Raw genomic sequence first — 8702 nt, forward strand, 5'->3', positions numbered from 1 at the left:
CAAACTATCGGAGACTTAAACTAAAAATCGAACTAAACCAGGAATAAAAATAAATTAAACTCAAACCAACAATTAGAATACAACAAATCAGAACACATAAACCAAAACCAGAACTGAAATAAGCTAATGACTAATTTATGAAATTTAAACTAAAAATAAAATCAGAAAACTAAGCATACTCACTGATTTGGCCTCTCATTTCCAGATTCCAAATTAGGGTTCTCCGGTGATATTTTAGCACCAACAATGATAGAAGCATCATGAGGAAGAAGAGGGGATCGTGTCGTACCAATTTGGAGTAATTCGGAGCACTTAGGGTTTTGGCCGGAAAAACTCAAATTGAAATTCGAACAGTTCCGGCCAAATTCGAGGGGTGATTCTTAGGTCATTGAAAAGAGGGAACGGAGGAGATTCACCGGTGTAAATTTGGGGTGATTTGGAGGAGGTTGCGTCATGGCCGGAAAAACTTCAAACGAAGATTCGACGGGTTCTAGGCTTGTTCGAGGGAAACCATTTATAGATTTGGAAAGAGGGGGACGAGGGGAACAATGGGTGTTAATTTGGGGTAGTTTGGCGACGGGCCGCCGCTGTGGGCGATTTCCGGCGGCGGTCCACGGTGGTGTTACAGGGGGTGTACGAGGAAGACGAAAATATTTTCTAGGGTTTGGGTGGTTTTGGACAATTTTATTAAATATGCCAAACGAATTTGGACCGTTGGATTGTGAGCCATGGACGGTCAATATCAAGGATTAACCAAACGACGTCGTTTTTACTAAGGGGGGGGGGGGGGCAGGCCGGGTTTTGGGTCGTTCAGGGCTGGGGCCTGGGGTGTGTTTGAGGTGGGCTTGGGGCTTTGGGCTCAATTTTGGCCCAAAATCGGGCAATCCATGAAGACCTCCCTATTTCCTTTAATTTCCTCTCCTTTTATTTTAATCTCTTTTATTTATCTTTTGTATTTCATTTGTATTTTCCTGATTTTATTAAAATGCAAAAGGTTAAAATGAAACCTAATTTATCTCCAAAATTAAGCTAATTAATTCCTAAAAATTTTCAAAATCTATTTCGTGACAAATTCAACAATTAACGATTAAAAATGCAAAAGTGGACTATTTTTATTATTTTCTTTATATTTTGTTCTAAAACAACTTAACCACTAATTAATCCTAATATTAGATCCTAAATGCCAACGTCAAGCATATTTTGATATTTCATATGAATTAAAATGCACAAATAAAATGCAAATAATTAATAATGAAAGAAAATCATTTTGTTTGAATTTTTGGGAATCATTCACTTAGAGCAAAAATCACGTGCTCACAGTTACCGCCATAACATGATTGTTCCCACCCTTTGGGTTAACTACCGTATCACTCGGTAGAGCCCCCTTAGGGCGAGTATTCAAGGACTGTGAGATTTGGCCTAGCTGAACCTCCAATTTTCTGATTGAAGTGTTGTGAGAAGCCAATTACACATCGGAGTCGGTATTCTTTTTCATCATCTGTTCAAACATCATTTTAATTCTCCCCATTTCATTGTTGTAAGAACTAGGACCCTGGGATGGAAAAGGCGGTGGGTTGCTCGGTTGTTGGTACATTGGGGGCCTTTGAAAGCCCTGCCCCTGATTTTCATGATTGTTGTTTATCCACCCTGGTTGTTGTTTCCACCCCAATTATTGTTGTTGCCCCAGTTTCCTTGATTGCTCCGATTGTTGTTTTGATTGCCCCAATTTGGATTTTGATTATTGTTTCCCCAATTGTTGTTACCTTGTTGTTGGTTACCCTAATTGCCGTGGGATCTCCATTGTTGCTGTTGGTTAGAAGAATTGCCTCTTTGGCCTTGATAATTATTCACATGTTGTACCTCTTCATTCTGCCCATCATAACCATCATCTTGGAATCCACCACAATCGTTGCCAAATTGATCCGAACTCCCTTGGTTTTGTTGACCTCTTTGTCTTCTATTGTTCACTAGCATGTTGACACCCTCCATGGCATTTACTTGGCGAGGATTTTGAACTTGTTGCAACTGTGGCTTTGCTAATTGGCTCATTGTTGTTGTAAGTTCTGCTATAGCCTGTCCATGGTCATATAGTTCTTTGTGCAAGTGAGTGACCGTGGGGTCACCCTGTGGCACATTGCCTCTACTTTGCCACGCAGAGGATGTGTCAGCCATCTCGTCAAGAATAGCACAAGCTTCATCATAAGGCAGCTTCATGAAATTACCCCCAGCCAGTTGATTCACTATGCATTGATTCGTTGTGTTGATGCTCCGGTAGAAGGTTTGTTGTATCATTGCCTCTGTCATATTATTGTTGGGGCATTCCTTCACCATGGTTTGGTAGGCTCCTGCTTGAAATCTAAGATCTCGTCCCTCAATGCTGCCATGTGCCCTGGTGAGAAAAATTTGGCAATGAACTTATCTGCCAACTCATCCCAAATAGTGATGGAATGGTTGGGAAGTCGCACAAGCCAATCCAATGCCTTCCCTCTAAGTGAAAATGGGAAGAGTCTCAATTGAAGTGCATCCTCGGACACATTGGTTTGCTTGCTCCCCCAACAGGTATCCACGAACCCCTTGAGATGTTTGTAAGCATTCTGAGGGGGAGCACCCGTGAAATACCCTCGCTGCTCCAACAATGTCAGCATCACATTAGTAATTTGAAAATTGCCCGCCCGGATCCGGGGCTGGACAATTGCACTAGCATAACCTTGGTTGGGAAGAACTCGAGGGGCCACTCTTGGAGGTAGCGGATGAGGGTCTGGAATATTTTCATTTGCATTGGCTTGGCGGCCTCTACATTGTCCTTGAGGTACAAGAGGCACCTCATCATCTCCAATATCATCTACCTCCTCCCCTGCAACCACATTGCCAAGAGGGTCATTGTTGTTTGCTGCCATTTTGCACCTGTAGTTGTGACACACACAAATTAGTAACACAGAAGGAAAAAAAGAACAATTCACAAAACTACTTAGATAGATAATCAAGACCTTTAGATCCCCTACAACGGCGCCAAAAAGTTGATCGAGGCCCACCCTGTACTACTATAAAGTAGCAAGAGAGGTCGAAACAGCTTTTACCCGAGAAGGTTGGGATCGATTTCCACAGGGAGCTAGAGATTGGAACTGAGTTTCTATCTAAGTTAGAGTTGCGTAATTGTTCCTAATTGCACTTCTAAACATTTTCGATTTTGATATTACTTCTAAATTTATACTACTAAGATGCTCAATTAAGCTAAGTTAAGCTAAGAGAAAACTATTGAAGATTGTCTAATTAGTTAAAAGGCACTAGGGGGGTGACTTTCACCTAGGTGGATACTTGTCGGGTTCTCGTGTCTAAGGCTAGGTTGTCATATTTGGGGATTACGATATAACCATTGCACGATTCTACTCACTCTATGCCTCTCGGTAGTTCGAGTGATTTTAATCTAATTGACTTTCTCAAGATCAATTGGGTATGATCATTTGTGCAAGCAATCGAGGTTCAAGTCGGGTATTACGATCTCTCGGTTTAACCCTTTAATTGGGGCTATCAATTCTCTTGAGTACCCCCCAATTCCTTGTTGGACTAATTTTATAGACTTATGCTCTCTTTCTCAAGAAGAAACCAAGTCAACTAAGCATAAACTAGTGTTGGCAACCACTAATTCAACAATAAAACCATAAATTAGTCCAAATATCAAACACCCATAGACATTCAAACCTTAAAACACAAGACCCATCAATTATCCACATTAGGGTTGAGCCACAACCCTAGCTGATGGTTCTAGCTACTCATGATAATAGAGGAAAACAAAGAAATAGATGAAGAAAAACCCATAATATTAAATTACTAATTAAAACTTGAAGATTCAATGGTAAAACTCTTGTAAAATTACTCCAAATGGCAAAAGAACACTATCACGAGCACAGCTCAGTTGTAGAATCTAACTGATGACCAAAAAAAGGGAAAAGAAACTATTTATACTAGGCCGAAAATTTTGGACAAAAATACCCCTGCGGGGCTAGTGCGGACCGCACAAAATCGAGTGCGGCCGCACTAAGGCTCTTAGCTAAAAAATCCTGCTCTCTGAACATGGCCACCGCGGACCGCACAAACCCGTGGTGGCTCCTGTTGCGGTCCGCACAAAATGGAACGCGGACCGCGTTGGCATCAATCCTCCAACTTGACAGCTCTTTGAAGTTTAGCTTTGCGGACCGCACAGAATCGAGTGCGGCCGCAATGNGGCAGGCCGAGTTTTGGGTCGTTCAGGCTGGGGCCTGGGGTGTGTTTGAGGTGGGCTTAGGGCTTTGGGCTCAATTTTGGCCCGAAATCGGGCAATCCATGAAGACCTCCCTATTTCCTTTAATTTCCTCTCCTTTTATTTTAATATCTTTTATTTATTTTTTTATTTCATTTGTATTTTCCTGATTTTATTAAAATGCAAAAAGTTAAAATGAAACCTAATTTATCTCCAAAATTAAGCTAATTAATTTATAAAATTGTTCAAAATCTATTTCGTGACAAATTCAACAATTAACGATTAAAAATGCAAAAGTGGACTATTTTTGTTATTTTCTTTATATTTTGTTCTAAAACAACTTAACCACTAATTAATCCTAATATTAGATCCTAAATGCAAACGTCAAGCATATTTTGATATTTCATATGAATTAAAATGCACAAATAAAATGCAAACAATTATTAATGAAAGAAAATCATTTTGTTTGAATTTTTGGGAATCATTCACTTAGGGCAAAAATCACGTGCTCACAAGTATACTCATTCCCCATTTCAGTCCAATAACGAGTTCAAAACAAAGAACGTATGAATGAGTCTTCACTTTTATTATGTTAGAGTGTAAAGTTTCAGAAAATAAGTGAATTAATTCACCAATATCCCTATAGCTTGGGTATGAACATGAAATTTGGCTTTTAGTTCTGCATATTACTTTTGTTTTACCTATCATTTACTTATTAAGAAAAAATGAAATTTAGCCTCAAGTTTGATGTAACAACGAAATCTGGAATTTAAGAGCTATTTGCATATCGTATTGGGCCTCGCTGGTTTGGGCTGATTAGGCCATAATGTTTAAGTTTAGTTTTGAGTCATTCGCATAGCAGTGGGTTTAAGATATCATCCCACCAAATCATTTGGGTCTATTGTGTCGTGAACCATGCTCCATGTTTGCTTCAGCTTTGGGCTTGCTTTAGGGCCCAAGCGTGAGTAGCCATTACAGGTTAAGCTTAATTGAATTCTCACCTGGGCCAGCCCTTAGGCCCAATATGCTAAAGAATTTGTAATCTCATTTTATTGGTTACATTTTATAGTGCCATTTCTGGGCTTTCCAAGCTAGGTAGCGAATTTAAATTAAGAGGTTCTCCTCTTGTTTAAATTCGGACTTGAGCTTGAGGCCTGAATTTCATAATGTTAGTTAATTCATAGGCCTTTAGAGACAATCCTTAATAGAAAAATAGTAGTTCATTATAGGATGGCCTTTAAACATAATTTGAGGTGCGTCGCGCCAAACAAAATTGACAAATTGCGTGGCCCTCTTTAATTACTTCTTTAAAAAATATTTAGAACTCGAGGCGTGCCATTTAGCGAATTTTCATGGCCTCCCGCAAAGTTAATAACACGTTAGTCACTGTAGGCACGTTCTTTAATAATTTTACTTTCCTAAATTCTGGTGTGCATTTCATGTGACCCAAATCCAAATCCCAAAACTTTGAATAAAATGTGTCAAGGATCCGGGTGCATTTTATGTGACGTGATCCGAAAAACATATTTTAAACAACGTTCAATTTCCTAAAATTAATGAAAAGCGGTAAATAATTTAAAAATTGCACTATAGGATGACATGTATTGGAATCAGATGTTTAGCCAATTATAAGAGTTTAAGCGACCGTGCTAGAACCACGGGATCCGGGGGTGCCTAACACCTTCCCTCGGGTCAACAGAATTGCTTACTTAGAATTTCTGGTTCGCAGACTCCACTCGGGAAGTCAAAATTTCCTCGATTTGGGATTTAAGATAAACCGATGACTTGGGACACCAAAAGCCAAACCTATCCCAAGTGGCGACTCTAAAAATCAAATAAATAATCCCATTTCAAATAATGTCACTTTAAATGGAAAAACTCCCTTATACATTTATCCTTCGGGTTAGGTGTGTAAAAAAGGAGGTGTGACAGCTCTGGCGACTCTGCTGGGGAAACGAACCCAGAAGTTCGGTTCAGGGTTCAAGAATTCGAGCTTAGAATAACTGTTATATTTGGCTTATCTGATTTTCCTACATGTTCCATGCTATATGTGCTAAATGTTTTACCGCTTTAATATTTGTTGAATTGTATATATAAACTGTTACGAATCCCTTCCTCTCTCTGAGTCTTCTACATCATGGAGAACGGTGCACTTCGTGTAGCTTCTCTTCTGTTTAGAGTCTTTTCTCATTTAGAACGAGGTTTGGATAAGTTGCTAAGCCGGCGGAGCTTCTGTATCCCCGATACGCTGCCTCCCCCTCGGCTCGAGTTGTCCGCTCGGGTAAGCCAGGTCTACACCTTAGGGTTTAAACCTAGAAGAACAAAACCTCATGCCGGATCCCTAGTAGGAACGTTTGTTTGCATCATGTGCATTTGACTTAGGGGACTCAACACAGGGGTTGGGTCCGTCTAGGACAGGTGACCTGAAATGAAAAAACCATCCTGATGCATCTTACGTGCTACTTGTGCATTTATTTGCTCGGCTTTGCATGTTGACCGGCTTGTATACAATGAGAGAAAATTGAGAAAAATAGCAGTGTTAGGAATAAGTGAGGGTAACCACTTGGTTTGAAAAACCAATGTCCAAATAGTACTGAAATGCTGCCGGATTTTTGAAAACAAAAAAGGAAAACAGAGAAAAAAGATTTTTTAACAAATAATTGGTTTTGACAAAACGTTTTGACCGAACTACGCGGGTCTGATTCTCACCGGATGTGAGATACGTAAGCAAACCTCATCGGTTCCGACCCCAATTTTCAAAAATCCAAAAATATTTTCCTTTAGTTCCTTCTTTAGAAATCTTTCCTTTAAAAATTCAAAAAAAAAAGAGAAGTTTTTAAAACTCAAAAATGGTTTCCTTCTTTCTAATGTCTTTCATAGAAAAAAAAAATCAATAAAAATCAAAATCCAAAAATATGGGTTTCCTTCATTTTGAAGTATTTTTTTTAAAAAAGGAAAAAACAAAAATCCAAAAAAAAAAATCAGAAACAAAAATCCTAAAATACTCTTTTCTTCTTTAGAAGTCTTTTTTTTGTAAATGTCAATAAAAATTTTGAAAAATTAAAGTCCAAAAATATTTTTGCTTTTCTTTAGAAGTAATTTTGTAAATAATTAAAAGCTCGGAAATTCAAAACATTTTTTCTTAAAGAAGCCCCTCTTTCGAAAATTAAGAGGCAACATCCAAAATCCAAAAATATTTTCTTTTTTTCTTAGAAAGAGAGAAAACAAATGAAAATTCAAACAAAAATATTTTCTTTTTTACTTTTAAAATTCCCAATGTTCAACTCAAAAGCAATTGAATTTTTAGAAGTCTTTCTTTCAAAAATAAAACAAAAATAAAGTCAAAATCAAAAATCAAAAAAAATTCCCTTTCTTCTTTTAAAGCATTTTTAGAAAATTCCAAAAAAAAAGAGAAAAAAATTTTCAAAAAGTTAAAAAAAATATTTTTTCTTTTGCCTTAAAGCTTTCATGATCTGAGTTTTATACAAAGAAAAAAAAAGAGTTAGTTTACTCAATTCACAATTTTGCCCGAACTACGCTGGTTTGATTCTCACCGGATGTGAGATACGTAGGCAACCCTCATCGGGTCCAACCTCTGATGTTATAAACGTCAATACCATACAAGAGGGGGGGTGATTTGTGTGGTATCTAATTTTCGCGTTAGAAGAACCTGGTTCTTCTAAGTGTTCTAACTACAGCAGTTTGCGGAATAATAAATACTGAAAGTAAAGTGCACAGAGATTTTTACGTGGAAAACACCTGGCTCAAAAGGTGAAAAAACCACAACCTACTACTCAGTAGGATTTTCCCAAACTCCACTAAAATCACTGAGCCAAAAACTGCATTTACAAAACTCTTTGTAAACGTAAGGATTAACTCTAATCCCAGTGTAGCACACAGCCTCAACTATTGCGACACTTTCAAGTTAACTCTAACTTGAATACTCAATATACCTATTACAATTGCTTCTATGAAAGCTGAAAGGTACAATATGAAAACCTACTACAATTGAACTAGACTTAGAATAAACACAATGATGAAACTGGTTCTTCTATCTTAGTTCATGTAGCTTCAGACATGCACACTTGTATCTCGCATATGTTGCTTGCAAATCAGACTTGATCTTTTTGCTCTCAAATATGCTTAACTTCTGCTTATGTGCAACTACCTGTAAAAGAGAACAATCGTTATATTTATAGAGTTAGTAATCAGAGTTTGATAAGAACTCGAATTGTGGATCCTTTGACAATTCGAGTCCAAGAACAACTCTAACTCCTAATCCATATTCTTGATCCGGATATAATTCTCTTTTCATAAGGAGACTTCAACTCCTTATCCTATATGCAATCTTTTCGATCAATTCAGAAGATATTGTTGCTTGATCTCAAGGACTTATCTTCTTCACGTGCACTTCATGTGTATAGGCCATAACAACTGTGTCTCCTTAGATGAACCTGGTCCTTTA

Source organism: Nicotiana attenuata, unplaced genomic scaffold (assembly GCF_001879085.1).
Source record: "Nicotiana attenuata strain UT unplaced genomic scaffold, NIATTr2, whole genome shotgun sequence".
Lineage (NCBI taxonomy): Eukaryota > Viridiplantae > Streptophyta > Magnoliopsida > Solanales > Solanaceae > Nicotiana > Nicotiana attenuata.